This window comes from Belonocnema kinseyi, chromosome 10, assembly GCF_010883055.1.
Source record: "Belonocnema kinseyi isolate 2016_QV_RU_SX_M_011 chromosome 10, B_treatae_v1, whole genome shotgun sequence".
Lineage (NCBI taxonomy): Eukaryota > Metazoa > Arthropoda > Insecta > Hymenoptera > Cynipidae > Belonocnema > Belonocnema kinseyi.
In genome coordinates, this window is record NC_046666.1 from 117,175,388 (window position 1) to 117,188,416 (window position 13,029).

Genomic DNA, 13,029 nt, shown 5'->3' on the forward strand with positions numbered 1-13,029 from the left:
AACGGCCTTTCAGGATATTAGACTTACTTTATTTTAATGGAAAGGAGTTTAAAGGAAAGGTACATTTGTATGTTTGAATATTCGGATTAAAAATAATGTTTTCGGTTCAAAAAATATCACGCGTACTTTTGATTTTAAAGATAATGGTTCAACATTATAAAAAAATGAATAAAATTTATTAAAAATAAACTTGTTGCGAGAATTTGAAAATTAATACTTTTGTAAATAATAAAAAGGCGAAACTGTTTGCGCAAATTAATACTCACAAAATTATATTTCTACATTTTATATGGAATGTTTAGGAAATTAATATATAAAACTCTCTTCAGTTATCGCTTATATCCGCTATCTTGAATTAGTTCCATCAACTATATGAAACTTATTTTTTCTGTGAAGTAATAAAAATTGTTCATATTTTTAAAAATATGAAGAAATAATATAAATTAAATAGCAGTTAACGCAGTTCGAAATACAAATGTACCTCTTCCCTTTAAACTCCTTTTCATTAAAATAAAGTTAGTTTAATATCCTGACAAGCCTTTCTCCGTTAGACCAGTCGGCCGATCATTCGGCTAACTTCCTGAACTGATCCACCCGATAGACTAACGAAAGGTGCCGCTGGTAAATTCGTTTATTCGGCACCGTTTAGCCTAGTTCCTAGGAAATTGGCTAAATAACGGACACGGCTACTGGGCTACGACACGCACACACAGCAGGAGCTGTGTGATGCCCTCATAACAACAGAGAAAGAAGGCCAACCCATCACTACCAACGAGGTGAAAGAAGTGTTACAAGATATGAAGAACTCTTCCGCACCGGAACAGATGGTATCAAGAACTTCTGATGGAATAAGCTTCCTCTAACCCATCAGCATCTGGTTTGTATTTTCACCTCATAATTTAAATCGAAAGAGGCAATTCCGGAGAGATTGGTAGAACAGTGTATAGTACAACTGCCGAAAATGGGCAACTTTGCTGACCCGAAGAATTACACGCTATTCACTTGTCTCAACGCACTGTATAAGATATTCACAGCTAGCTTAAATGATAGGATTGTTCGGACAATCGGACCTGTGTGGCAAGGAATGTATGAACAACGCTGCTCAAAGAAAGGCGTAGCAGCATTTCGGGAGAACCTGCTCATCGATAGATGTGTTTGCAAAGATGCAGCATCCTACCAGCGTTACCTATTGATGGCCTGGATGGATTACCTGAAAGCATTCCATTTGAACTTACATAGACTTATCATAATTCTTTTGGGAAGCATAAAGGTTCATCCGCAAATCGCGATGTGCATAGAGAGATTGATGCCGCTCTGGAAAACCAGATTTACTATCTCATTTGGAAAAATCGTGTGACAACTAACAAGGTCACCTTTCTGATAGGTGTCTTTCAAGACGACAACGTGAGCCCACTCCTCTTTTGCCTCACATTATTGTCAATATCTCTGGCATTTCACCATTCCCAGGGTTACTTTTGGGGGCAAACCTGCCAATCGAAAGCACAAGGTCACTCATGTATTTAACATAGATAGTATTAAGATGTATGCTAAAAATAAAGAGCAACTATATCTAGTTCTAGGGATTGTCGAATGATACACGAATGATGAACTTATACATACCCGGGCGTGCCACAGAGCCGCATTCAGCTTGTGACGTCTATAAAGGATACTATCTGAAGCAGATATAAACGTCTCATCCGGCATATTGGGTCTTTCGAACTATCGGCGAGAAACAAACTATCTGCAACGAACATGGTTGGCGCCCCTGTGGTACTTTATTCATTTGGAGTGGTTCAAAGGACGAAGGACGAGCTCAGATCCCTTGATATGAGGACACTAAAGGTAATGCACATAGATAAAAGCGACTCTACACCTCACATCATTAAGGTGGACGCGGAATATTGAATCCTAAATGTCTTTGAACAGGATTATTTTAGTTATAGCACATAGAGTCGCTAATGGAAGATACCATCTTCTTAGAATAATCAGGAAGCACGAAGAAGTGGGCAAAGACGCGTTTCTGTACAAAGCAGCGAAGGAGGCTGCTGAAACATTCGGATTTAACTTCAGTATCAGGGGTGAGCAAAATGCATGAAATCTCATCTATCTCGAGTACTTACTCCTGAAAGCCCGGATTAAGAAAACATAGGAGAAAAACTTTCGTGAACAGCTCCTCGATAAGAGGATGCACAGGATCTTCAATAGAAATTTGGAGGATCAGTCAATGTCATGTGAGCTAACTTTTGCTATCCTTAAATTACCCGGATTGAAGTCGGGCGCGGAGAGTTTTATTTTGGCATGTCAAGGCAGTGTTGTTTCTACCTTAACATACCGTCGCCACAGTTTGAGACTATACATTCCCGATGATAGCTCCAGGGTGTGCCATGCACACCCCTGGCATCTAGCACACATTCTATCTAGTTTTCCAACTCATGCGGGAATGACCAGCATTCAAAGCTACAATGCGCCAGAAGGATTTCTTTATTACCATCTCTGCCACTCTTACTGCATTAAACTTAATATCACTCATCTAAACGCTCGAAGAGAAATAGTGTCAATTGTCGAGAATGAGAAGTGCCGCATATACTGTAACTTTACATTCTCGACAATTGTTTCTTTTGCACACTCGAGATCTGCTATAGTTTCTCCTTGACATCGAGAAGTGAGTCATGTCCGTCATTTAATTTTCGGCACTAGCTGGTAAAAACATCAAAGCCACGGAGAATTAGGAAAATTAGGATAATTTATAATTAGGAGAATAAGGAAAAAGGAAAAAACCTTATAAGGGAGTTGTGACGATCGTACCCGGAATATTCCGTTAAACTAATCGGCCTTATCATCGGCACTCTGGGAGGTCTCAAGCTTTCACTGGTTACTATCCTGAAAAGCATCTCTGCGTGTCAACAATATGCTAAAACATTTGCAGGGAAAATTCAGAAGGTTGTCGTCCTTGCGTCGTTGGATTTTTTAAATTAGCCATCGCCCCCCGCGAAATCCTGTGGTTGTCGTTATGGCAAACTTTTAATTATATAAATGTTAAAAAATCTAAGAAAAAGATGTTAAAAAATATGATTTATCGGATCTTGTAGATTATACAATTTTATGCACAAGGATGATTACTTTTAATATTAAGCTTTCATTAAAGGAGATTATTAAAAAAAATTGTTTGAATATAAAATATAGGGAATAGTTTTCCAATAAAAATAACTGTAGTTAATAAACATAATCAATAATACATGCATACATACATGAGTGTTTGCAAAATATAAATTGATTATTAAACTATTTCATGAAAATGATCAAATCCTATTTGACGTATATGAGCCGACTATCGGACTCGGTCTAACTCCTTAAATCAGCCGGAAGAAACTGTTCTGCGTTCAAGGTTCAACGCAATTATCCATTTCCTGACCTTGAAGTCCAATGTCCATTAGGCGTGACGATCGCTGTTTTCTCTATCTAATTCTCCGCCATCAGTAATTGATAAAATGCTGATTTTAAATGTAAGGTAGTATGATATTTGTATCTTCTTTCCAGTTGGTCAACTTGGTCATCAATAAGTGTTAATGGGAACTTGTCTTTGATAGTGATCGCGTTTAATCGTCTATAATCAACACACATGCGAAAATGACTGGTATTCTTTTTAAATAATATTACTGGATTTGCGTTTGGTGAATTTGACTCTCGTATAATCTTGATTTCTAATGGTTCTTAAAAAAATCTCTGAGTATTTTTCTCCCGTTCTCAGATAGTTTGTACGGACTATATACTACGGGTTCATCCGACATGCTTTTAATTTCAAGAGAAAACAGATCACACTGACCTAGATCACTCAATGAGAATGCAAGACAATCCCTGAATTTCTTCAGGATCTGCATACATTTCTGTTCGGCGTTGTCATTTAAGTAACCCAATAGCACTGCTGTGTCTGGATACTTCTTATCTATGATAGTCAACTAATGGACGTCGATTCTTAGTTCATAAAAGCTCGTTTCACAATTAAATCATACGTAGTGCTACTATTTGGCACTATTGTTGCTCGTACCTTAACAGATGCTGCCATCACTTGTATTTTAGCTTTTGCATATTTACATATCTGCAGTGTGTTCCATATCCAATTTTTTAGTGTCAGCGTTAGATCTGTTTTCTTTTTCCACAGTTCACAAAGGTCTTCTTTGGATGCTTGTATCAATGTGTGTGAACTCCCTTTAACAAAAAGACATTTCACTTTCTTGTTGTTGATGTAGGCGTTAACTAATGCTCTGTTTTTCGTTAAATTTTCCACTGAATTCACTCCACTCTTGACTTTTTGTGTCATTATGTCGGTATTCACACTATCTAGTTCTGATGCATTTACGCCTTTTTGTTTAATGCGATCTTGACTCTCATGTCCATACCACTTGCACTTGTCACATCTTTTTTATGGCTTCGGACATGTATTTATTATGTGTCCCTGTTCATTGCAGCTAAAACAAGATTTTCCTCTTCTTTTCTTGTTGCCTTTCTCGATCGACTGTTTGCTTTGATCTTGATGCAAGTGCGTCACTTTTTTCTATTTTTCTCATCTCTTTTTTCATGAAAACTTCCTTTGCCATGCCTAGGCATGGGCCCATCGTATACGCTATTCGGTATTCGGTATTTCATCGATGATCATGTCAATATAGTCCTTCTTCATAAGCAAGTCAACTTCTTCGATCCTTCCAAACTTCTGCAATAACTTTTCTTTCGCTGTTTTTAAGTCACTTATTTTAAGCAGTTGAATGCATGAGGCCGCACTTCCTTCTAGAAAAGTAGTGGCAGCAATCATAATTTTTGGGCCGTCCCAACCACAAATATGAGCTATGCTTTCCACTCGTTTTCTCCAGGTTTCTACGCTCGTTTCTATGTTCGCGGGACTATATTTCGGGATCAATTTTTCTTTCCTGATTTTTGGTATCTTTGATACATTTTTCTTTACTTTCAGTATTGATATCTCTGCTTGCTGTCTTCTGATTTCGATTTCGTCGGCTGTCAACATTGACGTTTCACTATTTTCCATGCTTGTCTCGTCCCGCCTTCGGTCCTCTGGATGGTATTCCACATACGGACTCGATTCCTGGACCGACTCGATGTACGTCTAAGAGGGCTGCGACTCCTGGAATTTCTTCTCTTCTGATGTTGACTCCTTTAAACCCTCGTAGTATTTTCGCTGGCTTTTTTTGTATGCGGTTTTTAACTCGGGTCCTCAATCCTCGGCGTTTCTTTTCTACGTCTCAGGCTTCTCAATCGGATTTCCGAACGTCGGTTGACTCTTTTCCTGCGTCTTGGTTGATACTCACTCGTCAAACGTTTTCCTTCTCTCGAAAATTTTCTGGCATGCGAATCTGAAGTTGAAGTGACGAATAAGAGATAATTTTGCATCTCCTGAACACCGATTACTAGAACAATAATTTTAACCAAATATTTTAGGTACAGCCTCCGCATCTCCTTTTTAGATCTTGCTTTTTCTTCTCCTTAGCAGTAAAGTTGTAGTTAGCCGGAAGCAAGAGCTAGATCACTAATATAGTTCGTTTTTGGAGTCCAGGAGAACTATGTGAGGCCTTGAGCGTGAAATGGAGACTGCTGTCCGAAAATTATAATGCCGCAAAGTTTGGGACTTATCGATTTGGACAACTGACTCTTATCTCCCGCAAAACTTCCGGCAGGGCAAGGTCGTGACCAATATTGTAAGAGCAACAAACACGGCAATAAAGCCCTCTAAGAAGGTCCGATCACTTAGCGCCGCCACTATGATAAAATGAAAAACGGAGTTCCCAAAAACTACTCTTCAGACATACACACCTTCTCCTCGTAATCAATATCTTCTAAAAGTGTCAAAACAACATTAACGAATATACAGGTAATTCAGAACTATAAATTAATTACTTAACACTTGAAAATTTACCACCTGTATATTTTCCCCGAAAAACTACCATTCCACATAAACGTATGCAACGGAAATTACGTATATATACTTACATAAAACGCATGAAAAATAATAATCTTCAGAAAATACTGTTACTTTTCACAAGAAACTACTCCTGAGTAAAAGATATCAACCTCTCGTAATGGACAATTTTCTGAAAGTATCCAAATAAGGTCAAACAATATAAAGATGAATTAGACTTTTCCTGATTGCTGATTTTTTTGCTCTTTAAATATCAAGTATCTTACCTTTTTTCTACTCAAATATTAGACTCCCGATTTTTTTCTGCTCAAACTTGAAATTCTATATTTTTTGCTACTAGAATTCGAAGTAGTGGATTATTCCGATATTCGAATTACAGATTCCAAATTTTTTGCTATCCGATTAATAGTTTCCTGATTTTTTTCTCCTTAAAATTGAAGTACTGAATTTTTTATTACTTGAATTCGATGTTTTAAATTATTCTGCTACCCGAATAATACATCCCCGATTTTTTTTTCTCCTCGAAATTCAAGCATCGAATTTTTTCGTCACTCTAGATTAAAGTAATAGAATTTTTTGCCACTCGAATTCAAAGACGTGGATTATTCTCTTACTTGAATAATCGATTTTTTGATTTCTCAGCTGTACGAAAGTATTGGTAGCAGGCTCAAGATATTATAAGCAGGTGGAATCCCTGTCAAGTGATAACAAAAATCTTCTTTATGAAATGGAATTTTGCTGTAAGTCTCTGTTACTTCGTGTTGACATGTACTTTCAAATAAGACAAATGTATATTCAGAAAAAAATTTGAAAGTTGTTTGGAAACTCAAAAAATTGAAATCGCGTTTTTGAAAATATATGTACGCTGATTTTTTTTCCCATAAAAAAGCCATATATGTGTTCCACTAAGTTCTGAAAGTTTTATTTTCAGACCGTCAGTGGTTGATGAAAAAATAAATAAAACGTAAGGTTCTACACGACGAAGCGACCATCATTATGCCACCCGGCACTACGTCCACGGCGATTCGATAATGTTTCCATATTCGCGACAAGCATGTCTGTCTAAAGCTGCATTGAAAAAACAAAAAACTATACTCTCACTTTCAACACATAACATCTCTAGCGTAAACATCCCATTAGCGACACTGCTTTCTCACAATTATTTTGTATTTGTCCATTGGAGCAAGTTTAAATACTTTTTTTTCAGTCCATTCATATCTCGATACATCGTTGATAATGCCAGGGAAAAACGATTGCGGTTGCGTTAAAGTAAATGCTGAGAAAATAAACGTTCAAAAGCGTTTAGTTTAATGTCATTTGAGAGAGTTGCATGCAATTTTCAAGGTGATTTTTCCTGGGGAAACAATTGGATTTTTGCAGTTTGCCAAATTAGGACCAAAATAGTGTCAAGTATTGGATAGTCCAGTAAATTTGTAATCTTGCACATATAGCTTGTTATTTTTATAAATATCCTAACTGTCCCGGCGATTAGAAGCTCAAACTTCTTTAAGAAAGAGCCTACATTGTAAATTCGGTTGAAGATATCAAAATTAAACAGTGGTTAAACGTGGATCGATCAGATTTAAAACTGTTGTAGCCCCAGTAAATGAATTTATTCACAGCTTAAGCAAAGATATGAAAATACTTAATTGACAATGATTTTATAACAAACAACAAAGTATGTATATCAATAGCATGAGGTATAAATCAATAGTGGGTCAAATTCTTGTTTCACTAGATTTTTTTGTAAACCACACGATTTATTTACAAGATGCTTTCTTTAAGTAAGCATTGGAAAAAACAAAGGTGAATATTAAGGTCAGTAATATCAGCCGCCCCCACGCTTAATTTTTGCGTTTTCCATAGCCTACTGAATTTCGTCCCAAATGCGCTCAAATGTGCCACCGAAAAAATTTTTGCAAATTGATAAATCAAAGTTTAAATCACATGATCTCAAAGGTCTTCAAATTCGCTCATATGCGCCATTAAGAAATTTTTTTGCGCCGCATTGATACCCAAGTTATCAGCGATCAAAATGGGAAGAGGGCTGGCGTCATTTTTCTTAACTAATAACATTTCTTCAAATTCATCATACCTGTCTTTAATAACTTCAAATGTGCTCAACTGCGCCACCACTAAAAACTTTTGCACTAGCTAATTAACAAATATATTATTTTTGGAGGGGGGCAGTGTAGCGCAGTTGTTAAATCCTCAACAGTGATGTGCATTATCAAGTGAAGGGAATTGATTCATTCGTCTTCAAATGCGCTCATTTGCGCCTTAAATTTCCTTGAAAATCTTGAAAATTGCCCAAGATAGGGAGGTACACAATTTTACGAAGTGATGACCAACAAAAAAAAAGTTTTAAATCTGCTTTGATGAAGTGACTTTCCTATGAGGTTTTGAATGCGCTCATATGCGCCACTTTCAGAATTAACAAAAAGCCATAATCAACCCCTCATTACCAATTGTTGCCGATCCATCTCCCGTAGATATCTCCAAATAACCTAAATTGCACTATACAATTTTATGAGGGGCTTTTCGTGTAGGATTTCAAATATTTTTATCATTTATTTTGAGATACCATTGAATAGTGGATCGTAACACGTGGCAATAAGGGGGTTGATTATGTTTTTTTGTTAAATTAGAAATTCGTGCATATGAGCGAATTTGAAACCCTATCCCAAGAGACCTTTATACATTTTTATATTGCAATGCAGTTTATTTGGAGATATCATCGTTTGTTAAATTGGCAGGAAGTGCTAATGAGGGGGTTGGTTATGGTTTTTTATTAATTTCGAAAGTGGCGCCTATGAGCGAACTTAAATCCTATCTGAAGAGATCAATATAAATTTTTATACTGCAATGTAAGTTATTTTGAGATACCATCGAAAAGTGGATATTAACAAGTGGCAATGAGGGCGTTGTTAATGTTTTTTTGTTGATTTTGAAAGTTGAGCATATGAGTGCCTTTGAAAGTCTATCCGAATAGGCCTTTATACACTTTAATATTGAAATTTAGGTTATTTGAAGATATTATCGCTTGTTGAATCGGCAGCAAATGGTAAGGCGGGGTTTAGTTATGGGTTTTCTTTGTTAATTTGAAACTAGCGCATATGAGCGCATTTGAAATCTTATCCGTACAGATAATTATAGTTTTTTATATTGCAATTTAGGTTATTTGGAGATAGCTTTGGAGAGTAAATCGTAACAAGCGTTAATGAGGGGGTTGATTATGGTTTTTTGTTAATTTCGAAAGTGGCGCATATGAGCGCATTTAAAACCTCATAGGAGAGTCACTTCATCAATGCGGATTGCAAACTTTTTATTATGCTGGTCAATACTTCATAAAATTTTGTTATACATATATATATATATATATACATATCTTTAACAATTTTTAAAATTTTCAAAAAAATGTATGCCGCATATGAGCGCACTTCAAGACGAATGAATCCATTCCCTTCACTTTATAATCCACATCACTGTTGAGGATTTAACACCTGCGTAAATCTGCCCCCCCCCCCCCCCCCCCCTCCAAAATATGATATCTTTGCAAATTAGCTAGTACACCATTTTTTCGTTGTAGCGCATTTGAGCGCATTTGCAGTTATGAAAGACAGGTGTGATGAATTTGAAAAAAATATTATTAATTTAGAAAAATGAAGGGGGGGGCTGGTGTAACTGACCTTGATTATTCACCCTTTTGTGACATACTACACATCACCTGAAGGTGAAGTAAAACACGCAAGTTACGTTATAATATCAATTATAAAAGAACACAATATGGCTTGTGCGCATCTTTACAAAAGAAAGCTAATATCTTTTTTACGAGAAAAAGTAGGAATTACTGTGAACCTTGTTATATAAAATTCAGATGTTTCAGCGACACAGTACAAAAATCGTAAGAACTTTGTCAACTTAATACTCCACGAGCAAGATTTCGGATGTAAAGCGGAATGAAATTTTCATGCAACTGCACATGTCAAAGGTTCGTGTGATGGCAGTGATGAAATTCTCAAAAGGGCGAATGCTAAAACAAACATTGAGGGTCCGTACGAAAATCAGATCACAAATGCTACCCATATTTAAAACTTGGAGTAAAATACGTAAAACATGCAATGTTTGCTAAAATATAGTTCGTTCTTTTATCCCATACTAACTTTATTGTTTATGTGTCGCTCTTACTTGTTCATTTGTTTGAAATTAGGTATAAAAAATGACAAATTTTTGTAAGGTACATAACCTTACGTTTCCTTTATTTTTTCATTAAACACTGGCGGTCCCAAGAGAAAACATACGAAAAATTCTATAGCTTTAGAAGTAGAATCAGTTAATTCGAACCAAAGATATGGAATATTAAAATCAAAGTTTTAAAAAATTACGGCCATTTTTTCGAATTTTCAAAAATCCAGAAAGAAAAGTCTTATTATCACTTGATACTCCATCAGCGTAGATATACTTAGGAAACATTGAAATTCAATAGAAATTCACTGATTTAGTAGACTATATTCGCTCATTTAGTGGATGATGTATACGATTTTCCGTTAACTAAAAAATGCTATTCTAGAAAATAACCATGCGTGTGCAATAAAAATGTCCAATAAAAATTAGTAATGTTTGCAAACATTCCCTACCTCACATATGCATTCGTACCTTCAAGTCGGTCCACTTAAAATTCTCTTGGCATCCTGAAAAACACGGTTTCTCTTGCCCTCTGCACTCGACGCGTCACTGAGCTGGGTCTCAACGTTATTAAATATTAAAGTTAGTCATTTTCCAGAAACAACGTTAAAAACGGTACGATTGACTCTACTCCTTATTTTTGATTAAATATCAACGGACCTCACCCTTCAATCGACACCAATGGACCCACGTTCTCATCAAATTCCGATGAACCGAGACGGCATCGAATAATGCCATCATCGGGCCTAATTGGATCAGTTTAATTGACATACCAAGACAGATTCACTAACAAACGTAAAACACTGTCGAATCTTTAGTTGACGAAATACCGAACGCGAATATAATTGATGTAACAACGTACATACGTGTAGACACTTAAATTCAAAACTAGCAGAAATCGTTTTCTACCTTGAAAGATAAGTTGATTCTGCAAAATCATTTTAGTGCACCCACATTAGAAACAGGAAAGGTGTGAACCAAGCAAGTTACATCCTATCCCAAAAACAAGACATTTATTCCTTGCCCGATCCTTCCTTCTCTCTGGCGAATGAAGTATGGCGGTACCTATAAGTTAAGGTAAGTCAAATATAAAAATTACTTTTAAGTTTCTTTATTTTTTATTTTATTTATTCAGTTTAAATAAATTAAATATTCAAACTAGAGTCAGTGTATTAGTTATATAAAGGAAAACCCTTTTGATCATTGCGATCTAAGTGTAATAGGGCAGCCGAAAAAGGGAAACAACTTGAATTAATAAGATGGAATTCATGATCCTACAAAATGAAACAGATTATTAAAATTAATTTAGCAGCTTGAAGCTCCGGTACATCACATTATTTGGATTTCTTTTGCGGGTTCTGAATATTAAAAATTATTATCTCGTACGTAACAATACTACTTTGCCGGAAAATTATAATCGTTTCTCGGAATTTAATGAAATCCTTTATTTTGATTTTCTGAAAATTATTTCGGAAAGTTCTTCAATTTATTGATAAAATCATTTCCCCCTTGACCCTTAAATCTAACTTTATCATAAAATCCGTTCCTCGTGATACCAATGCATGTCCTGCTTTACTAGTTTACAACTGCTTAGTTACAATATTGAAAAAAAGTTTAACTTTCTAAAAAGATTTTAATTACCAAAGAGACTTACAAAAATACCTTTGCCATATACTGCAGGTGTATTCATTATCAACGTATTCATTTGTGTAATAATTTAATTAATAAATACGTTTTCTGTACATAAACAGAGGAAACATGTTCTTTACAATTTTATATATCGCTGTTTTTGGCTCATGATAGGTCGCAAAAGGCTCCTTAATAGAAGTCCGTTAAGATAGCAGCTACACAATCGAAAATTTCTTGGGCTTTTTTGAAAAATATTGCCGGTTTTTGGGTTCAACTACTCCTCCACTATATAAAAATTGAAAAAGTTCAAATAAAACACTAAGAATTTTGGCGTTTTTGGAGGTTTTTGAGTACACCATCAACAAATTTCCAAAAACCACCCCTACAGAGAATAAAAATACCCCTTTTGTAAAAACTCAAACTCGCAAAAAAATAAAGTACAGCAAAATTTTGGGCTTATGTCGAGCTCTCGAATTCATTAAAACAAAATCCCATAAACCACTCCCCTATGGGCAAAAAAAACACTCCCTTAGTAAAAACTCAAACCTAGAAAAACACAAAATAGAAAGAAGTGTTGGGCATTTCTTGGGCTCTCGTATGCTTAAAATTTTTTGTTTTGAAAAAACCACCCCAGCAGTTAAAAAATTAATCACCTATCTATCAATTCGAATTTTCAATGAGGCCAAAATCAGAGACGCTATTCAATCTGTGAAATTTCGAGAGAATATAATTTTATAAATAAATTTTTTAATTAAATAGGAATTGGATTTTCGTTTTAAGGGTTATAGCCCAACATCGAAGTTGGTATTTTTAAGGAGCCCAAAAATTAGAAACTCTAATAACACTGTAAAATGCTATACCAGATTTTTTTATAAACTCATATCTGCTTGGCATAAAGAGGTTGTTTTTTAACGTTCAGGATTGTGTCCAATAATTGGAGTTGGTATTTTTGTAGAGCCCAAAAATCAGCGACTATTTATACCGTATAATTCTTAAAAAGATTGTTTTTGGACAAAGTCTTGTTCGTGTGTTATCGAGGGGTTGTTTTTTTATCTTAAGAGTTAGAGCCAAAAAAGCATGGTGTATAATTTTAGAGAGCCCACAAATCACAAAATCTGTTCATACTATAAACTTCTCAGAAATATTATTTGCTGACTTCGACTTCGAATATAAAAAAAATTCATATAAACGAATTACCTATTTTGTTACAAATTTTTGAGCGAAAAAAGTACTTGTTCATGCAAATATATAATATATAATATATAATAATTTATATTTGTATTGATATT

General features: G+C 35.3%; 1 protein-coding gene across 4 annotated transcripts in view; it reads left to right on the top strand.

The window, feature by feature from the left end:
- The window catches only part of LOC117182094 (zinc finger protein 888-like), a 140,068-nt gene that overhangs the window by 49,117 nt on the left and 77,922 nt on the right, over positions 1-13,029 (top strand). The window contains exon 2 of one of the 4 annotated variants that reach the window (XM_033375118.1): positions 5,564-5,878. The exons of the other annotated variants lie outside the window; for them this stretch is intronic. The gene's annotated coding sequence lies outside the window, so the exon portion shown is untranslated. The remainder of the gene's footprint in view (positions 1-5,563; positions 5,879-13,029) is intronic. 4 annotated transcript variants of the gene reach the window in all.